The sequence below is a fragment of the Sapajus apella genome, unplaced genomic scaffold, assembly GCF_009761245.1.
Source record: "Sapajus apella isolate SASKATOON/1434 unplaced genomic scaffold, GSC_monkey_1.0 scaffold19, whole genome shotgun sequence".
In the NCBI taxonomy this organism is placed as follows: Eukaryota; Metazoa; Chordata; class Mammalia; order Primates; family Cebidae; genus Sapajus; species Sapajus apella.
In genome coordinates this window covers 22,693,468-22,707,890 of record NW_022436959.1, presented here as the reverse complement: position 1 = coordinate 22,707,890, position 14,423 = coordinate 22,693,468, and the positions used below count along the sequence as shown (strand labels likewise).

At 35.0% G+C, this 14,423-nt stretch overlaps 1 protein-coding gene across 13 annotated transcripts in view; it reads right to left on the bottom strand.

Moving 5' to 3' along the window:
- Positions 1 to 14,423, bottom strand: part of DGKB (diacylglycerol kinase beta) — a 723,408-nt gene that overhangs the window by 375,294 nt on the left and 333,691 nt on the right. The gene's annotated exons all lie outside the window — the stretch shown is intronic.

The window sequence follows — 14,423 nt, the reverse complement described above, 5'->3', positions numbered from 1 at the left end:
TGAAAAAATTCTCATAATCACTGTTCCTTAGAGAAATGCAAATCAAAACCACATTGAGATATTATCTCACACCAGTTAGAATGATGATCATTAAAAAAATCTGGAGACAATAGATGCTGGAGAGGATGTGGAGAAATAGGAATGCTTTTACACTGTGTGTAGGAGCGTAAATTAGTTCAACCATTGTGGAAGACAGTGTGGTAATTCCCCAAGGATCTAGAAACAGAAATTCCATTTGACCCAGCAATCCCATTACTGGATACGTACCCAAAGCATTATAAATCATTCTATTATAAAGACACATGCACACATATGTTCAGTGCAGCACTCTTTACAATAGCAAAGACCTGGAAGCAACCCAAATGTCCATCAGTGACAGACAGGACAAAGAAAATGTGGCACATACGCACCATGGAATACTATGCAGCCATAAAAAACAATGAGTTTGTGTCTTTTGCAGCACTGTATACCATAACAAAGACTTGCAACCAACACAAATGTCCATCAATGATAGACTGGATAAAGAAAATGTGGCACTCATATACCATGGAATACTTTGCAGCCATAACAAAGGATGAGTTCATGTCCTTTGCAGGGACTTGGATGAAGCTGAAAACCATCATTCTTAGCAAACTAACACAAGAACAGAAAACCAAACACCTGTTTCTCACTCATAGGTGGCATGTTGTCACTCATAAGTGGGTGTTGAACAATGACAACACATGCACACAGGGAGGGGAACATCACACACAGGGGTCTGTTGGGGGATGGGGATCTAGGGGAGTGATAGTAGAGGGCGGGGGGATTGGGGAGGGATAAGATTAGGAGAAATACCTAATGTAGATGATGCAGGGATGGATGCAGTAGACCACCATGGCATGTGTATACCTATGTAACAATCCTGCATGATCTGCACATGTACCCCAAAACTTAAGGTATAATAAAAAAGATACATGAAGTATTGTAAAGATTAATAAAGCTTAATAAATAAGGCAAAAATAAAATAAAATTCATAGAGGTAGTTGTATAACTTTATACATTTACTAAAAATTGGTCAGGAGATCGAGACCATACTGGCTAACAAGGTGAAACCCCATCTCTACTAAAAATACAAAAAACTAGCTAGGCATGGTGGCATGCACCTGTAGTCTTAGCTACTCGGGAGGCTGAGGCAGGAGAACTGCTTGAACCTGGGGAGTGGAAGTTGCAGCGAGCCAAGATTACACCATTGCACTCCAGCCTAGGCGACAGAGTAAGACTCCATCTCACAAAAAAAAAAAAAAAAAAAAAAAAAAATCATTGAATTTCACCCCTATAATGGGTTAATCACGTGGTATGAAATGCTATTTCCTAGCTCGGTTTTAAAAATACAATGCTGAGATATGAAACTTTATCTGGTAACATAGGACTTTTTCTGCAAGGTTTTTAAAAAATCTCATTTGTAATTTAAAAAACTTACATAATATACAGTCTTCTTGATAGCCATGTTAACTCAGTAATGAAAAGCAGTCCTAGAATTGCTTCTCAATTCCTCAGAAAGCACACTATAAAGGTTTACTCTTAGTACATGTCCTTTGTTCAGCTTCACCCTGTTGAGTTGCTTTAACTCTTAATCAAAATCCAGAGGTGTGTATTTTATCATGAACTAAATGTTCATAGCATGTGGATTGACTTGCAGGGCTAACCACTTCAGGGCGTAATACTCAGGTTTATTACTGATGACAATATTACCTTTTTAGTACTTCATAATTTGAAAAATAATTTTAATTAACCTCCTGTAGCATGAATTTTCATGTGATATGCAGAAAAAAAATGTAATTGAGCATGATTATCTCATTTATATACTACCCATTTGTGGACTTACCACATCGTTTACTTAAAATTTCACTTAAGTAAAAAATTGTTAACATGCACAGACTCTGTACTTGGTCTTCCAAGGAAGAAGCCAATGATATTACGCCAGAGACAATAGTATCATTTAATAAAAGAACATTCCCATACATCATTTTGGAGGGTATAATATTTGTTATTAACTTTGCAGTTGTTGCTATAATACTATCAGCAAACACATGACATATTTACTGTAAAGATGTAATTTTAATGATGCTTTAGAAGTGCTGGTCTCTTCTTTGCCTTTGGCAAAAATAATAATAATTTATATTGAAAACATTGTACTACAATTGTTCTGACATAACTCAATTGGTTTACCAGAGAGGTTATTGTGCTTTGTTTGAAAATTAAACAAAAGTTCATGCCCCAAAATTGGCAGAGATGTCTAACCTAAAAAGCTCTGGGGTAAGTTAAAAAATCACCAATCCAATAAAATCTCATTTGAAAAGTCTTTTATCTTCATAACTCCTATTGTACTTTTCTGTTTTGACTGCTTGTGCAAAGCCATCACACTTACTAATTTGTTTATCTGAGAATATACAGATTTACCTTCTACATATGTAATATAGTTTCCCATTTGAGTTACAAATTTATGGGTGGTTTTATTTGATCATTACTTTCGTATCGCAGTGATTTATTCTGAGCTTTTGCTTCATTTTCTACGAACTGTGGAAAGAACTCAATAGTAACAATTCCAACTACATATTTAAAACACACTTGCAGTAACAGGCAAATGATATGAACTCATTAGCTGAGGTGAAATGTAGCCTGTTAGCTGAACATGTTCTGAGACAAACTGATCAAGACTCTCTTCTTTTCAGCCTTGATAGAACCTTTCAAATTCAATGATTTACAGTATGATAGAGTATCTATGAAAATGGTAATCTTCTTTCTCAAATGTATTCAATGTATATGAACACAACTACTTCACTGTTGTTGCCTCTGAAGCCACCAAACTCCTTCATGACATTTTTGATAGACCACAATGATCCAGCAGTAGTGGGTAGCTGACACTTTGAGAAACACTGCATTAAGTGTGTTGTCTCCTTTTTTTTTTTCCTAGGCACACTCACATGACACGTGATGCCATGTGCAAAGATCTGTGAGATTCCTTCACCTGTGGGAGCAGAGAAAAACCCGAGCAAGTGGCAGCTGTACTATTATGGTTATAATAATGATTCTACACTAATAAAAATGAAAATAAAAATCATTTACAAACATTAGATCAGCTATCAATATCACTTCACTTGTGAGCACACTGAAGTGCTTCTAAACGGCATGAAAATATTCAGCAAGGCCAAAGAACCAAAAGGAAAAAGTGATTCTGTAGTCAATATAGCCTGCTGTCATGTAACACAGCAAATGCAACAGGAACGAACTGAGCCCACTGACGATAAGCAAGTCATAAACAGATAAAATATTACTGAGATGCCACCACAAGTACATGCCCATCTAACAGCAAATTTCTGTGTTTATATTAGGTCACATATGTATGTCATATTTAGAAACAATAGACTGATAATTATTTGTAGAGAGCTACATGGAAGCAACCTAATCCAAAACCTTCCCAAAGCACATCATGACTAATTCACTATGTCCTAAACTAATTTGCTGTACATTCTTTAAGCTTTTCTAAGCAATCACATCCACATCACTCTACTTAATTTTTATTGCCGACACTCTTTCTTCCACTTTCCAGACCTGTATTCCCACTTTGACATCAGTAAGTCACAGAATGTTGTAAAGTAACGACACTTTAATAGAGATTTCAATTTCAACGCCAAATCCATTACCAGAATGGTCTCTTTTGTTCTTAGCATATTTAGATTTCTAATAGTTGTATCCAAATTATCCTGTGCAATTTCAGTGCATATTATCTCACAGCACTGCGACTGTGCTAGGCTCCACACTTGGTACTGGCCTCCCTATCTTCATTTTTATTGAATTTAAATAGATTTTTTGTCTACAGTCAGGGTATTCTTCTTAAAACACCATTCCTTTTAAATAATCAATTGCTTTTACAAAATTCTACAATGGTTCCTCAGGGGCCATTCTTAACCTCCATGGTCTTTTAAAATAAATTAATATAACTATTTATTATCGTTATCATTATTATTATTTGTAGAAAGAGAGTCTTGCTAAGTTGCCAAGGCTGGTCTCAAAATTTTGGCCTCAAGGGATCATATCAACCTGCCTCATCTTTCAAAAGTGCTGGTGCAAGCCAGGTGCTCCCTGCTGCTTTTTCCCAAGTTTTAGGATCATCCCCTTCTCCTCCACATCTACTTATCTTGTCAAGCCACAGCAGTCACCTTCCCTAAACATGACTTGTACTACCCGTATTCTCTACTCCGTAGCATTACTCACATCATTCTCCTTGTCCAGGAAACCCTCACACACTCTATTTTCCTATTTAATACCTATACTCCCCTACATGATCCTAGAGGAGATGATTGTCTATATAGTTTCCCTAGTTTTGCATTTCACTACTTTGCCTGGTCACCTGAACCATCCTGTAGCTGCCACTCCCCAGCAGAGGCAAAAGATTCAGACATTCAAACATGAATATAATATTACTGCTTTCTAGGGGTCCAAGCACAGAATTCAAGAGGTCTCTGATGTGAAGCGTTTCAAGTAGGAATATCTGCCTGAGACTTCAACCATGTGTCTCCTGTCCCAGCAGACTGCCACTTACTTAACAATTGCATCCACAGGACTTTTGGGGATTTTATGTTATTACCCAAAGAAAATGCCCTATCTCAAAAGCCACACTGCCCCCAAAACTGTATTTACAGAAGTACCAGGGAGTGTTGCTTCAGCTGACTTTGCTGTGATGACTTTGAAAAATGATGGGTTCATTGGGGCCAATTAAGGATTTTGAGATAAAGATATGGGTATGTCAGTGTCTGAGCTAGGTTGTAACACTCTGAGTTGTAACACGTCATTTTTCATTCTATCTCAAAACTATTAAAAATTTAAATAATTTATATACAATGATGAACAAGTGTCCACTTTATTAATACTACAGTATATGAAAAGGATATGTTTGTCAAGAAAGACCATGGCCAGGCACAGTGGCTCACACCTGTAATCCCAGCACTTTGGGAGATGGGAGGATGGCTTGAGGCCAGGAGTTTGAGACCAGCCTTGGCAAGATGGCAAGACACCATTTCTACAAAAAATAGAAAAATTAGCCAGGCATGGAGCCATGTGTCTGTGGTCCCAGCTACTAAGCAGGCTAAGGTGGAGGATCACCTGAGCTTGGGGAGGTCGAGATTGTAGTAAACCATAACTGCACCACTGTACTCCAGCCTCGGCGACAGAGTGACACCCATCTCAAAAAAGAAAAAAAAAAAAAGAAAGACCCAAATATAATAGAAGTTCTACCTGAAAGAATGAAAATAAAACACTGTTTGCATTTTGATATTGCCCCCTCAATACCAGCTGCATGAACTTGAGAAAATTAATCTCCCTGAACTTCACTTTTCTCTTTAGTGGAATGAGATAATAATAGTAACTTGCTCACAGTGATATACAAATAATTAAATTTAAAACGATTTGTAAAGAAACTAGTACAATGTTATTCTCACACATAGAAACTCAGTAAGTAATAGCCAGGAATTATGTTATGGCCACAAATTTAAAATTTAAGACATTCCTGGCTCAGGAGGTATTGATTGATTGTAATTCTTACAGAGAAAGCACCAAAAATCCTTTTCAGACACCTGCATACATCACAGGGACTTCAAAAAAAGCAGAATGATAATAAAATATAACAAGGGGCAGGTAGAGTATTTTTAAAATGAATTATATAATGTTCATTTAAGAATAAATTTGTAATAATGCATAGATGCACTAAAATTTCATTTTCTTGTATTATTAAACTGTATTGCTATTAGTACCTGATTTTTATTCCCCTAGAATTCAGTGATTAATTCTGAGAATCCAAATCAGGAGATAATTGAAAATATTTCTTGAGTTATATAAGACAATCATTTGATATGTAAAAATCATATATATTTAGAAAACCTCAGCAGAGCTTCAGAATAAAGCTGTTGTGACTATTCTGCTTATAAGATAATAGAAGAAAGAAGCTCTCATTTTTTAAGGCCTTTAAAGCTGAACTAGATTCAGTTATTAGAAATATGAACTGATTAAACCATCTAATAAGAATTACACAGTGTAAATTTCTCTGGCATTTTGTTTGCAAATCCTTAGCAGAAGAGTAGTGGTTTGCATTAGACTTGAAGATGTTTTAATCAAAGGATACATTTCTACTAGAACAAAATGAAAAAACATCAACTACAGTTTCATTCAAATAATGAAAAACTTGTGCTATAGAATTTTAAATCTCATTAAACTTAAATTACATATTAAGTTACATATTTGTAAATTCACTCATTTTTTTATATAAAAATGTCAATAACATCTCCCTTTATTCTCACAGGTCTCTAACATTGCTGATACACAAGTCAAAATTCAGTGTCTAATGGAAAACAAATTAGGTTACTTTTCAAAGAAAAAATCTAAAGTATGTGTCACATTCATAATTACATGGAGAGTAAAAAATACTGGAGTCCGGATAATAGTAATGATAACAAAAACTTGACAGGTTGTTTTTTGACAGGAAGAGTCTTCTAGGACAGAGTGTTAAATTCCTTAGCAGTGTTGTTTTCTCTTTTATAGAAATCCATCTTTGCTTTCCAGGCTCATCACACTGTGTTTTTCCCCTGTAAATCAGTTCTTCCTCTATCTCTGCTTTCTAGGCTTTCTCCCAAATGTCAATTTTCCCCTTTATTCACTCCCACTTGTATTTTTACTGTCAGATGCTTCTTCATGTTGATGCCAAAATGTTTTTTTTTTTAAACAGATTTTGAATATTCCCATTTTCTTTATACTTGCTACTACGTCCTCTTTTCTATCACATCTTCTTCAATTTCCCTCTCTATGTTTTATCTCTTTGTCACTTTTTTCTAAAATTTTGTTTCATTTTTCTAGTCCTTTCTATGCATCCATGCTGTAACAACAATGAAGGCACACTGAAGAAAAGTTAGGCTAATGACTTGATACACAGCATATTTTCTCAGTTGCAAAAGACGACTTGGGGGAAAAATAATTAAGGGTGAGAGACTCCCACTGAAGTCTATATGATGAAAGTAACCTCAAATAAAATTAACTCTGAGTGTATTAGACCATGGTCCTGACTGAAATCAAACACGTAAGAAGCCAATGAAGGCTGTAAAATATTTTGGCAAAAGTATGGACGAAAAGAGCCTGGGAATCTTTCACACTTGTTATAAGTCACGGAGCCTCAACCGTCTCTGTAAGCAGAAAGTACACTGAGAAAACAGCTCTCAAAAATGACATGTATTACCAGACGCGTACATCAAATGAGGCCAAAGAGGATAATAAAACAGACTTGGGCAAAAGAACTATGAAGAACAAGGGACAATGGAGCCCAGATTCAAGGGGTAATCAGCTTCCACCACAAATCTCAGAGTTGGAATCCTCACAATATCTGCTCAGCAGGATTTAAACATTGCTACAAACGGGGATCTTCTGGGCAATTCCCATTCTTCCATTTCTGGGAACCTTTACCTTTCTTAACTTGTTCCTGATCTGCTGTCATATAGTGGGTGAGAAAGAGGGAAGAAAACTTATTATTTTTGACTCTAGGTCTCTACCTCCATAAAGGCCATATAAAGAACTAACGTAGATCACTTTTATCACCTCTTGAAGAAGAGACTATTATGACTAGGCCAGGGCATCTGGACTTTGACCAATCTGCACAGAATTGACAGGGATTTTTAAGGTTCACAACCTTGATCAGGGAATGAGTGTATTGGTGTTGTGGAGAGATTAAACTGAAAATTTTTGAAACGAGAGCTAACTGATAATCATTAGACGTGTTCTCCAATCTCCAATATGCTGGTTATTCTTCTAATGGTTTGCCATATCTTTTCAGTTACACTGCAAACTTCTTTGGAGGAAATATTATTTATTATGGTACTTATGTAATTCATATCACCAAGAAAATTTACTTGCATATATAAGGAACCCAACCAATATGAATTGAATTTTGTTTGAATTTATTGTTTTCTCAAATGACTGCCCAGATTTTTAAATGACTTCTAGTGAACAACTTCTTGACTTTGCCTGTCAAGCAACATGGAATCTGTCTTTAGTATGGAGATTCAAGTAGAAAAATCCTCACCACCATTACCTCTCCTCTTCTCTAGCATGACTGTAACTCAGGCCATTTCTGAAGCAATTGAGACTGAGTACATGCAGGGCTGACTTCACAGGATGGAACTGGTGCAGTGCAGGGCTTAGCCTGCAGGAGTGCCTCCTCACAATTTAATGCTCAACTACTGCATTTGAAACATCTCTCTAGGGTTTTCTGGTGGAATTGGAAGATAAGATTGTGTTTTCCTACTACGGATCTGGAATTTCAGGCAGCAAATTGCCACTACATCAGGAGCTTCTGAGGCAAGCAGATCCAAAAGTGGAAAGAGAACTTGAATCCAGTTAATACTGATGGGACCCAGATAGAAAAGAATGGAGTTGAAGACCAAATGACCTGAAAGATGCAAGGAGCGATATGGCATTGATGATGTTAAGCTTCTAAATCCAGCCTGATACCAGAAACATTCCTAGACCAGTGAAATGAGTCAATATAGTTCATTTCAGTTTAAAGTTACATGAGTGGGATTCTGGCCATTTGAATCCCAAGCAATCCTGATCAAAACATGTTTTCTTTCTGTACGTGGTCTAATATTTTTCCCAACTTTCCAAAAATATTCTTGAATATGTCTAAAACCACCATACTTTGCACAAAGTAGGCTCTTTCTTAGTTAACTAATATTCAAAGCAACCATTGAGCTTGCTGTAAATTCACTGCTCAATCCAGAATGATCAGTATGAAATTGAAATGTTGATATGGGTTTTAATTCTTTTCTCTATTTCATTTGCGTTTTTCTGTACTTAATGGTACTCAGTGCTATGCCTCTGCTTTTGGCTAAATATTAATTACATATATCTCCACATTCTCAAAGAATCCAAATAAACCTGCCACGTTCTGTGCCACTGATAACTAATCTAATCACAATAAATCAGCTTTATTTTCAAATTTTTAATTTCTGTACATACCACATAAATGATAGTTACTTCTGGCTTTCAAATAGAAACGGTAAATGGAATAAAATGAAAATGTATGACAATTTTATTATGATAATATGACTAAAGTATTAAGATGAATTGTTCATCATTACTTAGCAAATTACAAGTTTCGTATGCAGAAAATAATACCTTACATATATAATGAATAATATTACACTTGGGCTAATATGGTTTTGTAAGTTAATTATAGACTACACAGCTGATTTAGTTTCATTTACCTAAGGAGCTGTTCTGACCCGGTTGCAGATTAATTACATCTTCAGAAATACACTCTCATTTATCATTGTCACTTGGAGCATTATAGCTCTTAGCAAATGTGTAGAACTTTTTTTATGTTAAAAAAAATTCCTTAGCTGTGATACATTTTGCAAGTTTAGTCATTAAAAACACATGACAGCTAAAAGCAGGTAAGATTAAATTAGCTATGGAACATTAAGAAAGTTCATGTCCTAGAAATTAAATGACTGCAAAAAAATAAAAATTTGTTAAAATCATTCATGTCAGACAGAGGCTTCAGCGACACCCTAGAGCATTTTTTAGAAGATCTCTTGCTTTGAAATATGTGTCTGAAAAATGTTTGGCATGTTATAAATTCCTCGGTACATGTTACACAGCTTTTTACTATTCCCATTTCCTATAATTGTTAGAAATATTTAAAAGAATAACACGCTTATCTTTATCTATACCTAGAAAGTATTGTTAACTATGATGGGAAATTTATACTAACTTACTTTTACCTAATGATGGTCATGCTTTTAATTGTGAACATAAGAAAGAGCTAAAGAAATTGGCCTGTAGCTTTGAATATCATAGAATATTTATTTAGTAGGCACACTTGAATAACCTACATTCCTTCACCTGGAGGAGCTCAGATTATAGGTGAAAACAGCCCAATAGGTACAAATGAGAAACAATGTGTAAAATGTGATTAAGGTTACATAAAGATATGCAACAATTAATATGGAGTGACCAAAATGAGCGGGAAATCCAGTTTGGCATGTCAGAAAAGGCTTTTGGAGGGAAGAGAGGCTTCCACGGATTATTCAAAAATGAATAGAAGCTACTCTATAACTCCTGAATGAGGAAACGGCCTATGTAAAGAGGGAATTGGATGAAGGGTTGGGAATAGCCCGTTTCATCCAAATAGAATTGATGACATGAGCAAAGGAACAGAGTAAAGTAAAAGCATCTTGAAAAATACAGGCAGTTTCTGGAGATGAGGTTGGAGATGAGGCAGGGCCAGAATATCATAGGAAGCGTGGAATTCAACTGCATGCAGCAACAGGGCCACTGGAGTCATGACCGGCTGTAGGGAGCATGGGTTTGGGAAATCGAGATTGAAAGCAGAGAAAGCAATGAGGAGGCACGGTGACTGCAATGGTAAGAGGTAACTGGAGTCCCGGATACCCAGGGGACAACAAAAATAAAAACAGAAAAGATTTAGAGAAGACTGAACGATAAAATGAACAAGATTCCTTGGTCAATAGTGGGGATTTGCGAAATGCTAAGATGAGCTCTAGATGAGTGACCTAGGGCATGCTGTTTTCTGCACAGAGGATGGTTGAGCTCATGAGGAGGAGTGAAATAACCCATCGCAATGCAGAGAGGAAAGAGTAGAACAAAAAATAATCTTGGTGACCATCAGCAATTAAAGGACAAGTAAAGTTAGAAAATCTCTTGAAGGTGACATAACCTAGTAAGGTGGTCAGAAAATTATAAATCTTGAGAGAGTGTAAGTTCATGGAAGCCCGAGGAAGTAAGAAAAACATTTCAAAAAACAGAAGTCAACATTAACTGCTGCCAAACACTCAGAAAGATGCTACTATTGGAGTGGTTAATGTGATTTCAAGGGTGACCAGCGCCAAAGAAGTTGTACGCGTGTGATAGGAATATGAGTAAGTTTGAGAAACCAGATTGCCCTGGTTCCACAAATGTGTAAAATGGTAATATAAAAGTGGTTGTTTTACCCCCAGAAATTACCTAGGAATAAATATTGTTTTTCAAAATTGATATATATTTTCTATTTTCTTTTTTCACCAAATAACCTATACAAATAACCTATACAGTTATTTTCAAATATTCTATTTAATATTTTGTATTAGTTAGAATACTTGAAATACTACATTTACTATTCTTCAGAGATCATAAATTCTTGTTCAGTATTCAAAACCCATTAAACTTGGTTGAGCAATAAGGAAAATGCAGGGAACAATAACACTGAAAATGGTATTTAAGTCTGAACATTTAAAACAGAAAAGTCATCTGGTGAAAGGAAAGACAATTAAAATCTCTAGCCATCAGTTGCTTAATGAACAAGCAATTTTTGAAAATGTATTAATAAAATTAAAACAGCAATTTTGCTTTATCCTGTGATTTAAAAATTCTAGTTTGGGGTTTTAAGTTTTGCAGATAAAAACAAATTAAACTATTGGTTATTATATTATGGATCTATTTTGAAAAAATCCTACTATTTTCAATTTGATGCTTAATGTATAACATCATTCATTAGAGATTAGGTTAATTATTTTTCTAAAAATACCTAATTACTAAAGAATTTGGTGTGAACTACTTAGTAAAAGAGAAACAGAATGTAATTGAAAGAAAATAGTTGAAATTACATTTGCAATGAAATTTTATTAGTAAACTATGTTGAAGTAAAATTGTCAAATATTTGAGACAAAGAATCTTTTTGTGATTGGCAAGTTACTCATATAGTCTAAATCATTCCGGAGATAAATAACCTGTTTCAGAAGCCAATGTCCTACTAGAAAGCATCTTCCAAAAGGTATGAAGTTGATTTTCCAGGAAAACCATTACAGCAGTATAGCATTAATGTCATTATAAATTTCTTTGTGTCACAAAATAATAATTTAAAAAAATTGAGGAAGGTGTCTTTCTGTAATGGGCTTTGTAGTCTTCATTTTGTTGCTATGATCATCCATAACTTGTCAATTTCTCAAATATAGAATCCAATCTCACTTAACACCAAATAACAATGATTGTCATTAGCATGATGACAGAATTACGTGCAGACCAACAGAATATGATCAAAACAAATTTAAATTAGAGTAATACAAATGACAGCTGCTAAAAATTATATAACAGTTTTACTAAAGAGATAGATAATATAGAAATAAAAGAAAATGTGGTTAAAAAATGACTGGTCATTTTCAAAGTCCAATTATATTAACCTCAGGACCAGACAAAAATTATTCCTTTTCTAATCAGTCTGTGAACATTGCTAAATTTCTATAGTTAACGTATTTCCTTGGTAATTTCACTAAATATATAAGAGAATGTGTAAGAAAGGGATGAAAATTGGAGAAATTCTGTAGTTAACTATTCCACTAACTTGAAATTTATGGTTATGTGAATTAAGAAGTCATATTTTTCCTACTCTGGCAGAATAAGAGGCTCTTAGTGACTGACTAAGGCTGAAGGATATTAAATCATAACCACGCAAATATCTATTTGATAGGACATTTGGGTGGTAATATATATGTGCAGTAAAAGTCCACTTGTCTTTGTCAGATTTCCTCCAGACTTAGAGGAGATTTCTACAGTTAAGATAGACCCAATTCTGATTTCAGAGAACTAATGTGGATAAGGTTTTCATTTTCATGTTGGCTTTCACTTTTTACACAGCATGTGATACTAATTTGTTTCTGGATATGTTCTACAAAAACTGGAGGACCTTTCCAGAAGCCTTTGCAATTCTTATTGCCTTGCTTGTTTCTTCTCGCAGTGCTGACTTCTGTGTTGAAGAGTGTCCAAATTGGAACTTACTGGGATGATTAACAGCTGCTACAAAATCAATACTCTATGTAGGGAAAACAGAATTGGGCTAAGATGGTCTTACATGAGCACTATTTTGTGGCTGAATATCTATTGATGTCAGCAAGCCAAATATAATTTATCTTAGTGGAAGCATTTCCATGGATATAATACATGAGCTTTTCAGACTCAGCCTCAGAGACATAAGAGGTGGGGAAGATAATTCATAGGTCTTAATTATGCATAATTATGCATATTCTCAGTTGCAAAGATGATCACTGCTACACTTAGTAAGAAACGGGTTTGCTTAAATCTTTCATTATTTTAACATTTATTATGGTTGAAACACTAAGTCATACTATTATTGTTACTGCAATCTGTCTCACAAGGAGTCTTAAATTTTTTTCTTCACAAATTAAATTGAAACATAATACAGATGTTTGTGGACTTAGTTGATTATGCCCTGATGTTCTAATTACAGAACCGTAAGGTAGTTGCTAACATATGACCTAAAAATCTTTTATATCTCTTTTTGGAGGGCTAAATATGCTTCATAACATTATATTGAATATTAAATAATAGGATAAATATGCTAACAGTTTAAAAGATAATAAGGGATTTGCTGAACCCTTACTTATTTGTAACTCTTCTAGCCACAAGCAAGGGAATATGCTTGCGTGTAATGTTTTACATCCAATAAACTACAATTCACACTTCTTTCTGGCACCATGCTCATCTTTGTATCCACTATAATGCTTATGTCAGCAATTAGAGCAGACAATTTGTGTTTGTGGAATGAACTAATAAATGAACTCCTTTTTGATTAAAATACTAATCAGCTAAATGCTAAATGTCCATGATGACACAACATTTTAGATTTTTATACTAATGTAAGTACACTGTAAGAAGTAGTTAAGAAATGTTTTTCCACACTGCCATTTGTAAAGCCCAGTAAGTGACCCACAAAGGGTATATTTTGCAAATCTATTTAAGTAGATTATCCACTGGGACTAATATAATGTGCTAGCCCTCCTTCCTTTCTGTCTCATGATACTCTCCGTGTTGCATTGTGGTACGTGTTGCTTGGATAAAGAATATGGCATCATGTTTTTCAAATTTAAAAACATGTGCCAACTTCCTAAATCATTCTGTGACTTAGAATGCCTTAACTGTCTGGGAATGCAGCCCAGTGGTTTCAGCCTTATTTTACCTCACTTCTATTCAAGATGGAGTTGCTCTGGTTCAAATACCTCTGACAGTCCTTCGTGGAAAGAGTCAACATTATTAATATAATTAAGATATCCTGTATCCTGTGTCTCTGTACTTTGTTTAACAAGACTTAGTATAATTGTTTTGTGGGGCAGCTACCATGAATTTGACTATGTGCTTAGCATACTAAGTAAGGAATCTCTTTTCCTTTCCATGTACTAGGAAAAAGTAAATGTTTTTTAATAGGGAGTTATCACAAAATATGGATTCTATAGTTCTCAGATGTGTGGGTTTTCTACCAGCATTTTAACCATAAATTGATCCTCTAGCTCAAAGCCATAAGGATAAGAACCTGATAAGGCAGGGTCAGTGTT